The 4689-nt window shown below is 36.8% G+C and overlaps 1 protein-coding gene across 3 annotated transcripts in view; it reads left to right on the top strand.

Annotated features, from left to right (window-relative positions):
• LOC118737194 (protein Tube) overlaps nt 1-4689 on the top strand; it is a 13143-nt gene that overhangs the window by 3895 nt on the left and 4559 nt on the right. The gene's annotated exons all lie outside the window — the stretch shown is intronic.

Genomic DNA, 4689 nt, shown 5'->3' with positions numbered 1-4689 from the left:
TACTATCTTCGCTATCGCTACCAGAATTAGAATCCGTCGAGCCATAATGGAGGCCATTGTGCTGCAACTGCTTTAAATCATCCATATTTTTGTGCCCAAGGAATCGTTTTTGGAAAATTTTACAAACAGGAATCTTGTTTATTATTTTGACACAGAAAAAATGGCCGCTACTACTTTACCTTTTTAATTCCTATTTTAATAATTTTAATCAAAAGAAATTTCACTTAAATTACGCCACAGACAAAAGAAAATGGTGGTCAATCGATTGAAGTTTTTTATACATGGTTGCATTGGTGCAACACTCAGCAGGAATGGAATATGAAACTGTCAAATTGTATCTATTTGAGGAGAAACAGGCAAATGTACCTAAAAAATTTGAAAAGAAATATCTGCCTGCGGTACGTTCGAATCACAACCGAAATTTGATAAAAAAGAGGCCACTGGAGAACTTTTCAGGTTTTGTCTTCACCGGAAAAAGCTTCAATAAATCTAGTAACAATTGGAAATATTTCCATGTCCAATTTTGGTAATTTTTCCTAATGTATTTTGTTTGTGTAAAATAAGGTCGGTGTTATGCAGACAAACTTTTGTTTGCCAAATTAAATGGCGGCTGCTTAGTTTGCTCGGAGGTGGTTATGTCGAGTTTGGCACAGGGTTGCACGTTCATTATGGTTTTCATCAGTTGCGATCCCGTACGAGTCCGGACTAGTCAGAAATAGTCAGAATCAGTCAGATTTTACTGGAAATCGATCCCGTACTCGGTTCTCTGACTATTGAGAGGACAAAAAAGAGAGTAAATACGGTTCTCTCTCTGTCAGAAGTTACCAGTTTTAGTCCGAGAATTTTTTGCTAGTAAATTCTGGTAAATGTGTCAAACGATCAGCTGTGGTGTGTTTGGCAATCAAATTGTAAACAAAAGAAAAGTGCACTCTGCTAATTCATGTTGAAAAGTATTTAATTACTTGTTTAAGTGGATTCTAATGAATTTGAAAGTATTTTTGGTTATTTACATGTGTAAGCTGAGTGTGTTTACATACAAAATAAGCTAAAATTTACAACCAAAATTTGGAGGTTATGTTGAAGTTGACAGAAGTTACCATTTTTTACTAGAAAGCGATCCCGTACTTTTCAATGTTACTCTCTCGCTCTGAGCGAATTTTTATTTTTTGACAGTTTTACTAGTCCGAGTCCGAGGAATACGGGATTGCACCTATCATGAACCAACGACTACAGATCACCTAATCAGCCATCGTTGTATTTGTAATCGATTTTCAGAAAAAAGTTTTCGTAGCGTTTTTGACGTTTTCCGGGTTTGTTTACATCGTCTTCTACCTCTTCGTAGTGATTTTTTAGCGATTGAATGTGTTTTCTGCAGCGATTTTAATTATAAATTTTGGTTTATTACATATTTATGATATAAAATAAAGTGCTGTGTGATCGGAACAAGTTTGTGCGTATGTTTGGTTTGCCAAAAGGCGTAAATTTGCGTGAAAAGTGGGTGCACGTTTGTGGTCAGAACGTTGGCATTGAAAAATCGACCCGTGGTAATGATATGCGATTGTAAAACACTTTCAATCATGAAAACCATATTTTATGAACTTTTTTTGCTAATTGTCATCAAGTTTCACTTTGTATATTTTATAATAAATACCAATTTAATCGCACTCAATCACCGCGCCTTTTTCGTTTTCTTTGTTTGTTTTCATTCTTAGGCAGATGTCAAAAACACTCAGAAATATACTTTTTTCTTGCTTCTTTGATTAGGTGATCTTGTATTTTTGGTTCATGGGTTTTCATGGCTATTGCCAACACGAAATGAGAATTTCAGATGTACATAAGGCCCTGTCTCCACAGGAAAACACTGATGTCGTGAAAACTATGTCACAAAATATATTTCCAATGGAGACCGCCTATTTCTCATGTGCTGCAATATATGTCAGCGCTTATTGCTTGACATCTATTGCAGGCAATTCGATAGTTTGACGGCCATATTTTCATTTGTAAGAAAGCGTGCTGGTGGTAACATCGATGAAATTTTTATATTAAATCAAAATAAAAGTCTGTTCCTTATTGGATTATTTATGATTACGTTTTAGGAAATTATTCAGCAAGTTTTTTAAAGATTTAAATGTTTTTAAACACCGAAATTGAGAGAATGTTGTCTGGTGGCGTCATGCGGCAAATGCTTATTTCAAGACATCAAAGTGCCCACACACAAAAACTTGCAATCACATTGCTCGTCAAAATGACAGTTGGTAGGCCATCGCTGTTCGCCTGTGGAGTTCTGCGGTAACGCGCACAATTTAAAATTTTTGTATATGACAACCCCGAATTTGCTGCAGTTTGACCAAACAAAATTAGTTTGCTGTGAGAGTCGCCAAACTCGCTCTCTCCGAGTTTGCTGCAACAACAATTGCACGCAGTTTGCCAAACAAAATTTCTGCATAACACCAACCTAACTCAAACCACAGAGTAAACTACACTGGTCTACAAGGGTTTTGCGAATAAGACGGGACCTGGTGTTTCCGAACGGATTTTTCGTGCTGAACACGAATCTGGGGTCCAAAACTTCCCATCACGTCACGTTTTCGAGAAAAAAGGTGTTGAAACCCCTAAAAACAGCGTTTTTGGCCATTTTTGAAAAATTGTAGAGCTGAACCCTGACGTGCTACAAACTTTGTATATGTCAGAAATTAAAGGCTAAATCGTGCCCTTTCGAATGAGCCCTATGCCGAATTAATCGCATGCTCCCTTAGATCAGGGGGTGTATTTGTGTCTAGGAGTCCAGGGAAAATTGAACGCAGAAAGAATTTCATCTTAAACGACCATATAAAATGAATGATGCTAAGGTCTTAACTACATTAAGAGTCGCTGATTACGAATCTGAAGTTAGATTTTAAAAATTCAAAATGGCGGATCCAATATGGCGGACTTAAAAATTTTTATTTAGCGAATTTCAGTTTATTTTTTATATCCACCATATTCGACCCGTCATCTTAAATTTTTAAAATCTAACTGCAGATTCGTAATCAGCGACTTTTAATATAGTTAAAACCTTGGCATTATTAATTTTCTATGATCGTTTAAGATTAAATTCTTTCTGTGATCAATTTTTCCTGCACCCCTAAACACAAATACACCCCCTGCTTTAAGGGTGCACGCGATCAATTCGGCATAGGGCTCATTCGAAAGGGCACGGTTTAGCCTTTAATTTCTGATATATGCAAAATTTGTACCACGTCAGGGTTCAGCTCTATAATTTTTCGAAAATGGCCAAAAACGCTGTTTTTAGGGGTTTCAACCCCTTTTTTCTCGAAAACGTGACGTGATGGGACATTTTTCGTGTTCAGCACGAAAAATCCGTTCAGAAACACCAGGTCCCGTCTTATTCGCAGAAAAAAAGTTGAAATTTGTAGACCAGTGCTATTAATTGGTACTCGGTAACTTTACCAGCTGTGAACGTTCTTTTCAGCTTTATTTTGTTAGTCTGGTAAACTATGTTTATCAACAGCTGAATCGTAGCTTCTTTCAAAAAAAACATATGTAAATAAATTGTAACAGAAAATTGATGGAAACGGAAACGGGCGCATTTAAAATTGAATAAAAATCAAACAGAGGATTTCAGTTTACCAACTACCACAAAAATGATCAAGCTTTAGTAACGCGATAATTCGGTAACCGATATACCGATAATAAAAAAAGCTAGGTGTGAATACCTCTAATGTTACAGAAATAAAAGCTCTGATCCAGTACTCCATGAACTTACAGCTTTTTACACAAACTTGCAGGAAAAATGATTCCGTACTCCGAATCCCTCCAAAATCCTGCAAATAAGAGCGATTTTTGGAAAGTTGTGTAGAGAATGAAGTTGCAAGATTTTACCCGAACTTTTTCTTCTGGAAAAATCATGAAAAGTGTCAAGCGATCATTGGTTGACGTTTTTACAGGAAAAATGTTTTTTTTTGTTCCCGTGCGCAGAAGTGGAAAACTTTTGACTGCCATTCACCTGGCAGTGGCCAGAAGCGATTCTTGTGCGTACGGTTCAAATCGCAGCTTACAACGTCCGGATATTTATATCCACGTATCCTCTGGGTAGCAACCAAACACCCGTTTGGGAGCGAGCTAAAGTGAGAAGGCGTAAAACTTCGCGTCCGCTGAGTTTGGGTCCCCGCCCAATGAAAAATAAAAAAACAGCCTCGGATGAGAAGTGAAAGTGGGGGTTTCTGATGACGACCACGGCAAACGTATAAAGACTGCGGCAACGCAGAGAACGTTGAATATAAATAAGCAAATGAATGAAATATAAATTAGTTTTAAATTCAAATAACTCAATATTATTTTATTGCAAACACATTTAATACAAATCGTTTTATTTAATAAAGCAAAACAGCAGCTTGAAATTGACATTCAAATCTCGTTAGAGGTCAACATTAGAATTCAATTAGAGAATTAATATTTTCTCGAGTCGAGAACTATGTCCCATTCTCGATAGCTTTTCGAGACTTTCTCGAACGTTTGAGATTGGAGAATGTGGCCAGTTCTCCAATAATTCTCTAATCGATAACTATCCTTAATGTTTCCTGGGAAGGGGCGTGTTTCTTTATTCATTCCAAACGTTCGGAATACATTTTTTTGTTTACTTAAGAGCGAAATACACCACACAAGCGGTTTGACAAACCAAGCGAAATT

Source organism: Rhagoletis pomonella, unplaced genomic scaffold (assembly GCF_013731165.1).
Source record: "Rhagoletis pomonella isolate Grant_MI unplaced genomic scaffold, Rhpom_1.0 Rhpom_scaffold_00004, whole genome shotgun sequence".
Taxonomy (NCBI): domain Eukaryota; kingdom Metazoa; phylum Arthropoda; class Insecta; order Diptera; family Tephritidae; genus Rhagoletis; species Rhagoletis pomonella.
This window is presented reverse-complemented; position numbering and strand designations above follow the sequence as displayed.